Genomic DNA, 14450 nt, shown 5'->3' with positions numbered 1-14450 from the left:
ACACCTCGAGCATAAACAGACTTGGAAATGGTTCACACATATACTGCGAGTCTCTGCTGAGGAAGCGAAGGAAAAGGAAACTGTCAAGGGAAACACACGTGGGTGGTATTGGACTTACGTCAAAAAGCATTTGGATCTGCACATTCAGAACAAACAATGGGAACAGGCTTCAATAGCACTAGCTTTGGGGATTTACGGCCTGATCTTATTTCCCGGGCCTTTGGAAATTATAACTTGCAGAGTCACAAAAGTGTTCTGGGCAGTAGAAAAGCAAAATGTTAACCTAATACTGGCAATTCTTACAGAAACCCTTTTGACTCTTACCTATTGCTGATGATAAGACAGGGGATCTATCAAGTGTTGGTCCCAATTGCTACATCTTTGGATCCTTAGTCACATGTGTCCTTTGGAAACCAGGGGGTTAACTTGGTATCCTAACCAGCCGCTTATTAAAAAAATGGCTAGATTGCAATAAGTCCAAAGAATGAGCTGCAATGGCAAGAGCAGATTCTAAGTTTCAACAGTCACAACTACTGCTGGAGGAAGTTATCGACTTTGGGTCAGCCTATTTTGTTCAGTACAGGGAGTAATCATTCGGTACCTTTGATCAAAGTGACCGGATACACAAGTGACATCCCAGCTTTGGTAATGAGGCAATTTAGTTTAACCCAATTCGCGCCCAATGTTGAAGAACTCCATCAAGCTCATTTCTACCATGAACTCAGCGGAGAGGAAGAGCTGAAAGTATTTTGCAAATCCTGGGACAGCATCACCATAATGGAACAGTCACCTAAAGGGCCGAGTACCATGGAAGAGTATCTCAGATGGAGAACAAACCGAGATCAGGGATGTCCCAAACCAGCAGAAACTAAGGGGAGTGTGCCTCATTGGGAAATTCTCTCAGAAGAAGCTAATGCCCAGTTGTTCAGCTCTCTACAGAGTTCGAATGCCGAGAACCAGCGACTACAAGAATATATAAGGCAGTTGGAAGACCAACAGCAAATCTTGAAAAAGGAGGTGAAAAGGCTCAGGGAAGAAGTGACGACAGAAAAGGTGAAATTTGAGGAACAAGAAACATGGTGGGAAAAAGAAAAGATCTCCCTCTAAGGTGCAATAAGAGAGGCAAGAGTTCAGAATGGCAAGTTGCAAGAGAAAATGAAATACCAAGAGATACTCATGGAAGAGTATAAACAAGAAAGTAAAAAGAAGAAGCTTGAACTAAAGGAGCAGGCACAGCTTATCAATAATATTTTGAAAGAGTGTGCTAAAGAAAAAAAAGAAAAAGAAAGGAAAGCGACCCTTCGTCAAGAGCTGAGAGAAAATGTTGATCAACTAGAAAGAATGATAGCACAAGGGAAATAAGAACTCCTGCCAGAATTTGAATATGCCTTGAGGACATTCAACCCCGCCAGACAAGAAGAAAGACTCTATGAGTACCTTAAAAGATGTCATTGTATTTTAAAGAGTCTCCCTGAGCCTAGGCAATTACAAAGAATGCTATATATGAACTGTTTGATTAATGAATCGCTTTGGACCATTGTTTAGCAAAATACGAATGAATAGTATAACTCCCGTAGGAACTATCCTCGCTAGGGTTGTATGAAAAGACGAATGTGCCATATGGACAAGTATCATAGACACGCATTCGATCCAGTCATTCACCGTCGGACTATCGAGCGATGCCATGATAAAGTTGACACAATTATCTTTCTACAAACTCCATTTTTGGCGATTATAGGCCACTGTATCCTTTGTCCAGTTAGGATCCCTAACTCTAATAGAATTTCAAACTAATTTAAAATATCTTCCCACAGGAAATCAACATTGCTCCAAGCAAAGCAAGCCTGACCAAGCAAGCAGTTCAACCAAGACGAGTGTACTTAACAAGGTCTCAAACAAAGAAGATAATAGAAGACCAGGAACAAGTCCAGAACCAATAGGGATAAGTTTTCGAATTAAGAGACCAAGTTTCAGAGCTCATGAAACTAATGAAGGAGATATCCCAAAATAGACCTGCATCAGAACCAAATTTGCCACTACCTCCCCCACTCCCTACAACGGTTGATTCCCATCAAGCTTCAACCTCTTTCACTTTTCAACCTCCTATCCCCGATCCTACGATCACTGTCAATCCGACCCTCACAAATAATGACTTACCTTTCCCTTATCATCCGGCTATCTCAAATGCCGAGTTACACCCTTCCATATCGATCTCTCCTGTTCACCCTACAACTTATTTCCCAACTGGGGGAATGCCTCATGCAGTAGGAGAAAGTAAAGCAAAAGAAAATGAGAAGTTTACTGCTCTAGAAGAAAGATTAAGGGCGATAGAGGGTCTGATCATGTACGGTTCAGTAGATGTGTCATCACTGAGATTGGTACCAGATGTGGTGGTACCACCCAAATTCAAAGTTCCGGACTTCGACAAATATACCAGGAATTCAGACCCCCACATTCACTTGGCCACTTACATCGCCAATATGTCAGCCCTTATAGAAGATGACAGACTTCTGGTCCACTTCTTCCATGAAAGCTTCTCCGGGGCAGCCCTGCAATGGTGCATTCAACTAGATAGGAGCAAACTGCGCTCCTGGAAAGATTTGGCCAATGCTTTCCTAAAACAGTACAAGTTCAACTGTGACGTCGCCCCCATAAGGAGAGACCTCTAAAATCTGGTGCAGAAAGAAAGGGAAAACTTTAAGGAGTATGCCCAGAGATGGAGAGAGAAAGCAGCGGAGGTATATCCTCCAGTTACTGACAATGAACTCTACTCTCTGTTCATTGAGACATTAAAAGCTCCGTATTTCAATCTGATGATTGGAAACACATCCAACAGTTTTTTAGATATCATCCAAGCTGGTGAAAGAATTGAAGCTAACCTAAGGTTAGGACGGTTGCAGGAGTTGACTGAGAATTCTGCAAAGAAAAATCCCAGTTTTGGAAAGAAGAAGGAAGGTGATGTACACTCCATACCCTACAAACCCAATCTCAAAATAACTTTTGGCTGTACCCTCCTAGTCAAGGCCCAACAATAGCAAACATTCTGCCCCCTTTCCCAAATTATCCTCAACCTCGCCCATAATATCCATCGCAAGCAGCTTACCACCCCAGACCGCCTGCTCAACCTGTTCAACCAAGACCACCTCCTCCCCAAAACAATCAGAGACCACAGAGAAACCCTTATCCTCCTCTCCCCCTTCCACTCAGTGAAATATACCGATACCTCCTCGGTATAAATCAGATAGTGCCTATCCCCCTGGACCTGATTCAGCCACCATATCCTAGGTGGTATGACGTTAGTGCCCGATGTGAATATCATGGCGGGGCACTGGGGCACTCGACTGACAACTGTGGAGCTCTCCGGGGAAGAGTACAGGCCCTCATCAGAAATGGGTGGCTAAAGATTGAAGGAAATGGTTCTCTCCCCATTTTCACTTCAAACCCATTGCCCAATCATGGTACGGGCAATGGCATGAACATGATAGACCCTGAGGATGAAAGGTTAACTTTGGAGGTAGATCAACTGATTACTCACTTCGAGAAAATTTTTGCAATGGCAGTAAGAGAGGGTTACCTCTGCCCTCAGACACTGGGGTCAGAAAGTGATACAGGATGCCTCTACTATGGAGGAGCAGCTGATCATGAGTTGCGCGACTGTGAGGGGTTCAGGCAGGAAGTTCGAAGGATGCTGTCACTCAAAACTTTAAGATGTTAGCGAAGGTCAAAGATGGAGGATGAATTAAACACAGTCAGATTTGGCCGGGATGTCTCTACTCCTAACTCGAGATTAGTCTTTTCTGCTCCTAACACATCAATACCGACAGTACCATCAATAACAGTCATCCAAACCCCTCCTCAACTCTCAGTCATAAACACCCATGAAGTGCCTTGGAACTATTATCTCCAAGTCTTTACTCAGGAGGCATCCAGCAGTACTTCAGCCCCTACCCTCAACTATACACATACTCAACCCATAACCTCTCCTAAACCATGCTTTGCTCCTCACGAGCACTTTAAAATGACTTATGCTGGACCCTCCAACAATGCTACTCTCCAATCAAACCCAAAACCTGTCATGACCACTAACTCCTCCCCACTAAATCAAGAGGTAGAATTTATAACCCAAAGTGAGAGATGTTACGGAAATGATGAGAAGGAAAAGAAAAAGGATAAAGTAAAAATGGGAGAGCAATAAGAAAGTACAGAGGAGAAGGCTGTGAGGGTTGAGAAAGAGGAGCCTGTTAAACCAAAGGAAGAAGAAGAATTATTGCTACAAATAATGAAGCAGAGTGAGTATGACATCATCGAGCAATTGAGAAAGACGCCTGCTTGGATTTCATTACTTTTGCTAATTCTGAGCTCGGAAGTGCATCGCCAAGCCTTACAAAAGATTCTGGATCAGGCCTTTGTGAACCCCGATATCATACCGGGGCAATTTGAGAAAATTCTTGGGCAAATTTAGGCGTCTAGTTTTGTTACCTTTTCGAAAGATGAGATAGATTCGGTTGGCTTGAAGCACACCAAAGCTCTACATGTAACAGTCAAATGCAAAGGATGCATAGTGGCCAAGGTTCTGATTGACAACGGATCTGCTCTCAATGTTTTGCCTAATGCCACCTTGGCAAGACTACATGCTGACCCATCAGCTATCTGCCAAAGTGCCATAGTGGTAAGAGCCTTTGACGGTATGAAGAGGGAGGTACACGAGGACACTGATTTACCACTGCAGATCGGGGCATGCACCTTCAACATCACTTTCCAAGTGATGGATATCGAGCCCACATAAACCATGCTGTTTGGGAGACCCTGGATCCACTCAGCAAATGTTGTGCCTTCGACCTTACACCAGAGAATTAAATACATCATGGGCGATAAAATCATCGCAGTGAGGGGGGAGGAAGCCATACTAGTCACTAAGCCTCAATTAGTTCCTTATGTGGAAACAACTGAAAAGTCCTTGGAAAGTTCTTTCCAAGCACTAGAGTTACAAGAAACTACCTCGAGGGTTGAAGGGGCCGCGGCTATGGTTGCAAAGGTGATGCTTAAGAGTGGATACAAAAAGGGCAAGGGATTGGGTGCCGCGTTACAGGGAATTGTTGAACCCATACCAGCTATTCAGAAGATCGATCGCTTCGGCTTAGGATATGAGGAAGTTGCTCTCATGGATGGGCGATTCTGGATAAGAAATATGCTCCAGGATCAAAGGTTTGACCGGAGAGTCGAGAAAATGAAAGTTGTCCTGAAAATCACAGATGTTTTCACCAAACCGATCATTGAGAATCCAGAGGAAGGTGAAGAATCTCCTAAAGAACCATCCGTTGATGTCATACAACTGGATTCCCTATCTGAGGCACTGATCTCACCAATTGCTGAGAGGCAAGAATTGGATAATTGGGAAGCATAAGACATTCCTGTGCTCAATCTCGAGTAAAGTACATTTTGTTATCAACACTTGATCATTTTGTCCATAGTGACAAGTGTAATGTTGTAAATGGACCCTTTTTATGATAAATGAATTAATAGTGCGTTTTGTATCCAATTTTCTTTTCCTTAAAATCTATTCTTTTAATATACTCCACTTTCATTTCTTCAGGACCATTGACCGACTCACACCTAATAATTCAATTGACTCAGTAGTTCCTTATGTTAATTTTGAAACTCCCATAACTACCATTTCTTCAAGTGATTCTGAAGAAGAACCTGTAGAAGAACGGGGTGGAAAAGATGAACCTTCCTTGGTGCCTTATGGGGATGAAACGCACACCATAAATTTAGGAACAGAGGAAATAAAGAGGGAACTTAAAGTTGTAAATAATGGGGAATTTGAGAGTATGGTCAGCTTGCTCAAGGAGTTCATCGATGTATTCTCATGGAGCTATGATGACATGCCTGGATTGGATCCTCAAATAGTAACTCACAAGATCCCTCTGATTCCTAGGACGATTCCAATACAACATAAGTTAAGAAGAATGAACCCCGACACACTGCTCAAAATTAGGGATGAAATCAAAAGGCAGTATGATACTGGATTCCTGGAAGTGGTTAAACACCCTCAATGGATAGCCAACGTTATCCCAATAATGAAGAAGGATGGAAGAGTCAGGGTGTGTGTTGATTATAGGGATCTCAATAAGGCGAGCTTGAAGGATGATTTCCCTCTCCCTCATATAGATGTGTTGGTAGACAATATTGTAGGACTGGGGAGATGTTTGTGTATAGACGGAGCATCAGGGTATAACCAAATCCCCATGGATGACGAGGACAAAGACAAAACTGCTTTCATCACCCAGTGAGGGGTATTTTGTTATTGGGTCATGCCATTTGGATTAAAGAACGCTGGAGCTACCTATCAATGCGCCATGGTCACATTATTCCACGACATGATGCACAAGGAAGTGGAGGTGTATGTGGATGATATGATCATCAAGTCCCGAGAGGGAGAAAGTCATGTACAAGCGTTGAAAATGGTATTCGAAAGGCTTAGAAAGTATCAACTAAAATTGAACCCAACTAAGTGTGTGTTTGGGGCCAGGTCAAGTAAGCTATTGGGATTCATAGTAAGTGAAAAGGGAATAGAAGTGGATCTAGATAAAGTTCGAGCCATTCAATAAATGCCATCCCCAAAGACAGAAAGGGAGTTGCGCAGTTTTCTGGGAAAGCTGAACTACATTTCGAGATTTATTTCCAATCTCACTACTAAAGCTGAGCCCATTTTTAAGCTACTCAGGAAGAATAACACCACGTGATGGGATCAAGTTTGTTAAGAGGCTTTTGAAAAGATTAAGCAGTACCTGTCAAATCCGCTAATATTGGTTCCTCCAGTGGGGGGAAGGCCATTGATTGTGTACATGGTAGTTCAACAAAATTCTATGGGTTGTGTTTTGGGGCAGCATGATGACACGGGGCGAAAGGAAAGAGCCATTTTCTATTTGAGTAAGAAATTCAATGATTGCGAGTTGAGGTACTTATTCCTGAAGAAAACTTGCTGCGCATTGGCCTGGATGGCAAATCAACTCAAACACTACATGTTGAATCATAAAACGTGGCTCATCTCCCGAATGGATCCCATCAAGTATGTATTTAAAAGCCCATTCCTGCCAGGGAGGATAGCAAAATGGCAGGTCATACTCTCTCAATATGACATCGTCTATATGACCAGGAAGGCAGTAAAAGGAAGCATGATTGCTGATCTCCTGGCAGAAAATCCGATCCAAGATTATGAAGCCTTGGATTTCGAATTCCCCAATGAGCATGTTAATGAGGTAAGCAGCGAGAACAAAGAATTGACTGATGTATGGGAAATGTATTTCGACGGAGCGGTCAATTTGTCTGGTAATGGGATTGGAGCAGTGTTGGTATCCCCTGACAGGGAACACTTCCCAATAGCTATCAAGCTGAGGTTCGACTGCACCAATAATGTTGCAGAATATGAAGCCTGTGTGATGGGTTTACAAGTTGCCATCGAAATGAAGGTCAGGAAGTTAGAGGTGTATGGAGATTCGGCCTTGATCATTTACTAAGTCAAAGGGGAATGGCAAACTAAAGACCCGAAACTGGTCCCATATCAAAAGTACCTCCTGGAATTGATCAAGAAATTTGAAGAGATTTCCTTCACTCACCTCAATCGCGACAAGAACCAGTTTGCCGATGCCTTAGCCACTTTGGCTATCATGGCTCAAATGGAAGAGGGACAGACAACACAGGTGTTGCAAATCAAAGCAAGGAGTGAGTTGGCTTATTGCTTCATGGTCGAAGAAGAAACCGATGGTAAACCCTGGAATCATGATATCCAGGTCTACATCAAAACCAGAGAATACCCTCCAGGGGCAAGCAGAAACAAAAGAAGAATGATCATGAGATTAGCACTAGGATACTTCCCCAGCGGTGAAATTTTGTACAAAAGGAGCTCCAATGGCGAATTGTTGAGGTGCTTGGATGCAAAAGAAGCAAAAAGGATCCTTTTTAAGACTCATGAGGAGAATTGCACAACTCACGCTAATGGGCATATGATGGCCAAGCAAATCATGAGATGGGGATACTTCTAGACTACTATGAAAAAAGACTGCATCGAGTACTTTCGGAAGTGTCATAAATGTCAAATCTATGTGGATCCGATAAATGTCTCGCCTCATCAATTGTTTAATCTTGTCTCACCTTGGCCTTTCGCAATGTGGAGCATCGACGTAATTGGTCCCATTAATCCCAAGGCATCCAATGGGCACAGGTTCATCTTAGTGGCTATTGACTATTTTTCCAAATGGGTTGAGGCAACATCATATGCTCATATTACACAGAATACATTCCTCAAATTTCTCAAGAATAATGTCATCTGTCAACACGGCCTCCCCAGCGACATAGTCACTGATAATGCTAAGAACTTGAATGGTCCAAAGATCCAGAGTTCATGTGACCAGTACAAAATCTGGCATCTCAATTTTTTGCCACACCATCCCCAGATGAACAGAGTAGTGGAGGCCACTAATAAGAACCTCAAGAGAATAATCAGGAAGATGACCATCACTTATAGATATTGACATGATATGCTTCCCTTCGCCCTTCATGCTTATCGGACCTCCAAGAGAACATCGACTGGGGCAACTCCATACTCATTGGTTTACGGAATGGAGGCATTTTACCTATAGAAGTGGGGATTCCTGCCCTAAGAATTCTGAAAGAGTCTGGAATCGATGAGTCAGAATGGATTTAATCAAGGTTGGACTAACTGAATTTACTAGATGAGAAAAGACTAGCAACAGCGTGTCATGGGCAACTATACCAAAGGAGAATGGCTAGGGCATTTAACAAAGGCATTCGCCCGCGTGAATTCCAACCAGGGCATCTGGTTTAGAAAAAGATCCTCCCAAATTAGAATGATTCCCGGGGTAAATGGTCGCCAACTTATGAGGGACCCTATGTGGTTAAAAGGACATTTCTGGTTGTGCACTGATCTTGACTCATATGGATGGTGAAGAATTTCCAAGACCCGTGAATGCAGATGCCGTCAAAAGGTATTATGCCTAAAAAAAAAAAAACATAGGAGTGAAAATCCAAAAGGGCGCTCCTAGCAAAATGTGCGAAAGAGGGCGAAAACCCACAAGGGCGCTTTCTGCAAAATGAGTAAAGAGTGAAAAACTGAAAAGGCATCCTGAAAAAGAGAGCGAAAAAAAATGATAAAAATAAAAAACAAAAATCTAGGGGTGAAAACCCGAAAGGGCGCCCCTAGAACCAGAAAACGGAGAAATAAGGAAAGGAGCATAGGACCAGGAAAGGAAATAAGTCACCACAGCACGAACGTTCGTCAAAAGATTACTTTAAATAATGGCAGTCAAGTGAGTTCAAAATCATCTACAAGAAATTTGTGAGATTTATCCTTGTACCCTTTTCCTTTGAAACTGTACCTTTGTTCTCAAACTATAATAAAGTCATTCTTTCACTCTAATTTATCTTTCTTATATACCTTCATTTATGCGCTATTAATCCGTTAAAACTTTATCATAAGATCAGGATTTGAATATTAATAACCTCATGTACTTTGCTATGAGATTTGTAGGAAGTGAACAATGGTCGGGCAAAAAAAATAAATAAATAAAGGGAGGTGAAAACCCGAAAGGGTGCTTCTAGCAAAATGTGAGAAAGTGAAAACTCGCAAGGGCACTTTTTGCAAAACAAGAAAGGAGTGGAAACCAGAAAGGGCATCCTGAGAAGTGAGTAAGAGAACAAAATTGTAGGTCAAGTCTTGGGACTCATCCTCCATTAATCATTTATCTTCGGAACCTTGTTAAGTACACTTCGATCGGAAGAACTTCTTGCGTCAGGTTTGCCTTGCTTTGTCAGCATTTTAATTTTCAGCATTCTAATTTCCTGTCATCAACCTCTGGTTTCTTGATCCAAGTTGATTTTAATTATCAGCATTTTAATTTCACATCATCAACCTCTGGTTCCTTGATCCAAGTTGATTTTAATTTTCAGCATTTTAATTTCACGTCATCAACCTCTGGTTCCTTGATCCAAGTTGATTTTAATTATCAGCATTTTAATTTCACGTCATCAACCTCTGGTTTTTTTATCCAAGTTGATTTTAATTTTCAGCATTTTAATTTCACGTCATCAACCTCTAGTTCCTTGATCCAAGTTGATTTTAATTTTCAGCATTTTAATTTCACGTCATCAACCTCTGGTTCCTTGATCCAAGTTGATTGTAATTTTTAGTATTTTAATTTCACATCATCAACCTCTGGTTCCTTGATCCAAGTTGACTTTAATTTCCAGCATTTTAATTTTTTGTCATCAACCTCTGGTTCCTTGATCCAAGTTGACTTTAATTGCCAGCATTTTAATTTCTTATCATCAACCTCTGGTTCCTAGATCCAAGTTGACTTTAATTTCCAGCATTCTAATTTCCTGTCATCAACCTCTAGTTCCTAAGATCCAAGTTGATTCTAATTTCCAGTTATCAACCTCTGGTTCCTAGATCCAAGTTGATTTTGATTCTCAGCATTTTAATTTTCCATACTCCAACCATCCAAAATATGGGTCTGAATCTTTACATATTTCCTATACGAGAGAATTTCATTCTCTTCAATAGAAATTATATAAAGAGGGGTAGTTGTCGACACAATATTTTGGCCGAACTCTGAAGTCAAGGGACTTTAAAATTGACTTTATCATCCACTCTCAGCAGATGTCCTTCGATCAAAAATGACTTTTCCGAACTCACCGATTGCTCGACCATGGAATAAACCAATCCCATACTTAGTTAATTGTTTTCCGATCTCTTATCTGATGGGTTCGAATCACTGTTAGGTATCCGGACCATCCAGTCCTACCTCCGATCTCTCTTTACAAATATTGTGGAACTTCATTTGGCTAATGTTATGATCGGGCTTCTCACTTGAATGCCTCAGATATTCCTTAAAATGAAGTTAAGGTTTTTATCCGGTCTAATGACGATCCCGATCTTAAGAATTCCAATGTCAAGTCTTTCCAATTCTAATGTTCTAAAGTTTTACCCGGCGTTTGGTCATGGCTTAGTCCGATCTCATGCTTACGTGTAATATTTTTCCGATCTCTTATACTTGGGTTAATGGTTACTTTCAAGTTTATTATTCCAATACGTTCAAATAATTAAGTACTCATACAATTTGGATGCTTTCCGATCTCATAATAGATTAAACAAAAGAGGATTTTTATTCATTTCAAAATAAAACATATACAAGTCAATCAGCAAGTGGATCTCCCTCACCCTGCTCCCCAAGTATATTATCAGCTCCCTGATCCCCTCCCTCTCTCTTCGGCTCCTCCTCGATCCCCTTTTCATCTCTAGGAGCAAGATCCACCATCTAGGAGAAGTCTTCCTCAGGATAATGCCTTTCGAGCTCGGCCAGAAGATCGCCATGTGCATTCACATAAGCACCAGCTTCCCTCGTCACAGCCTCTTCTTCTTTCACTCTGATTTCTTCGGTAAGGCAAGTGACATCGGTAGTTCAGAGGGCCCGACCTTCTTCTAGTTCACGCTCCAGTTCGGCTAACCTGTCCTCATAGGATTTCATCCGACCCTCGATTTCAATGATATACTTCTGAGCAGATGAAAGTTGGGCTCAGGCAGAAGCAGCGTCCTGGACCACCTTCAGAATTTCCTGCCTCAAGAGATGAGCCTTTTCCCTAATTATGTAATGATTCACCAGGCTCTCTATGCTCAAACTCATCATCTGAGCCAAGAGATTATCAATACTATCGGGGATCAGCCTATTCCGAACATCCTGGAGGCATATGGTGGCACCCAAAACCTTGGCTAAACTAGGATTCCCCCGAACTGAGCGGTTCTTCTCAAGAGAGTGAATACTGCAGGTTGAGAAGATCCTCCCTCCGCACTTGAGAAAACAGGTGGAGGTGGCGGTTCTTCCTATTGAGGAGGGGAAGGAGCGATCTCCATGTAACACACTCCCGGTAGCAACTCCGTACATTCTACTGTTCCGGTGACCAGTATCGGTCCGAACAGCTAGAACGTCTGGAAAAATATTTAAACTAAAGTGAGGAACTATAATTAACTCAAATATTAATAAGAAAAATTTAGAAAAAATTTTAGAAATAAAATACAACCAAGTTAAATGAGCCGGTGCCCTAGCGATGGATAACCTAGTGAGAAGTTGCGGTTCTCGCAACTAGGAGCCCTAGACCCGGGGGAAAAATTATAAAATAATTTCTGGGACTCTAGAGAAGGGTTATTGAGGTTCTTATGGCATTAGAATGCCAAGAAAATACTTAGAAAAAATTTTCAATCGGTACAGACAATTTTGGCCCGTTAAGCCAAACGGAGGGCATTTTGGTCATTTTGCCTTCAGAGGTGATTTTTGGCCGACCTGTCCAGTTAAGTAAATAATTATTATGACATAAAATGTGAATAAATATTACTAAAAATTGAATTGAAAATGAGTAGAAAAGAAAAGAAAAAAAAATGAATTAAATGGGAATTTATGACATCACATGATGTCATTAGTGTGCCTTCACCCAATTACATGGTGACACATGGCATAAACTAACTTAAAAGAGGTCAAATGGGCTGGAAAATGAAGAAAATCAGACTTTTCTTTCTTTCTTCTTCCTCTTGCCGTGAACCATTCCACCATACCCACCATTAACAAACTTCTAAACCTCCATTTCCCTAGCTTTCTTCCACCAAAAGCCCTAGTTGTCTTCACAAAAAATTTACCCCACACCTTGAGGAAGCTTTGGGCAGCAAAATTTTGAAGAAAAATTAAAGTTTTGGTTTTCTTGGATTTGAGCTAAAGGAGGTTAGTGACCTAAACCTTGAATTTCACTTTAATTTCATGTTTAAGAACTATAAATGTGTAAATGACAAAGAAATTTGATGAAACACCATTGATATGCTAACCCTAAATTTTGGCAGCCATGGTTAGGGTAATATGGTGATGATTTTTGGGGAGTTAACATGCTAGTATGGCTGCCCTTAATGTGTATCTTATAAGTGAATTGATAAATGCAATGATAATGCATGGTTTTGAAATGTTGAGTTACGGTTTGGGTTGAAGAATGAGACTTTGATCTTGTGAAGATGGGAGTAGATTTTAATGGTCAATTAGTGATCATTTGGTTTGATTTGAATCAAAAATGAAGTGATTTGGGTTGTGGGATTTGAGGTTGGAGTGGCTGCCTTGTGTGACCTGCAGCTGTGGATGTGAGTCCAGCCTGTTTGGACAGCCATAACTTGAATTGTAGAGGTTCATTTGGTGTTTGGCCAATTGGACATGAAATTAGACACAAAATGACATAGCTTTGGTGAAGAAATCATGCCCATAAGACCAAACTAAGTGGACCAAAACGTTGCTCCAATCCGGGTGACCTGCAATCTGCCTGGGCAAAATGACCAAATGAACAGTGTTTGGTCATTTGGCCATAACTCAATGTAGAAAAGTCCAATTGACCTAAAATTTTACCAGCAACAAGGTGACATACAAACAACAACTTTCATGAAGAAACCTGACCCAAATTATAACCATAACATAGTCAAATTGCCAACCAAACTTGAGTTACCAAATCTGGCAGAAATAGATTTGCCCAAAATTTTGGAATCTGTCAAATCCGGCCAGTTATGGTTTTTAGGCCATAACTTGAGCTACAAAACTCCAAATGGAGTGATTCAAAAAAAGAAATTCAACTAGACAAAATAAGGAACAACATTTAATGTTATCATTTTTCCAAATTCCCACTGCAACAGTAACTAATGGAATAGTAAACCCAAAGCTTAAAAACTGAAAATTCTATCCAATTCACATTAAGCTTAGAGATGGTATTGGTAACCAATACCAACAAGTTTAAAATACAAAATGTGGTATGTTGATGATATTTAAACTAATTTACCTATTGCCAATGCAAAAGTCAACATTTTGGTTGATCAGTAAAATGAATAGTAATCATAACAATTCAATTTCAAAGAATTACATAAATGAAAGTGTTAAATGCCCTAGTAGGCCTAATGTGATTGGTTTGGATAGGTTGGCATGCCAATAGGGTTCTGTTAGCAGTACTGCATATGGTTGTATGCCATTCTGTATTTCATAGCTTCCCATGCCATTCTGTGACATAATAGCCTTTGGCTATGATATTGAGTTGTTATACTCGGGTTTAATCCCCGATAATTGTCAAAGCTTATTAGCTGTTCTGTTTCACACCGGGAGACACAATGTGACCGATAGTGTGATGGTCCGAGGTACTTAGTACCCGGCCATTTACCCGCTTATCCATCCACCAACTAGTATAGGTTACTCAGGCAGTATTAATAAATCTTACCAAACTTCAATTGAATAATATTGCAATAAACATTTGAGACTTAGTTCACCAAAAAATGTAAACATACATTCTGTACACATGTTTTATTTTATTTTATTTTATATTGTCACCACTAAGCAGAATTGCTTAGCGCGTCGCTTTTG

Source organism: Hevea brasiliensis, chromosome 10 (assembly GCF_030052815.1).
Source record: "Hevea brasiliensis isolate MT/VB/25A 57/8 chromosome 10, ASM3005281v1, whole genome shotgun sequence".
NCBI classification, from domain to species: domain Eukaryota; kingdom Viridiplantae; phylum Streptophyta; class Magnoliopsida; order Malpighiales; family Euphorbiaceae; genus Hevea; species Hevea brasiliensis.
Note: the sequence above shows the minus strand (reverse complement) of the source record.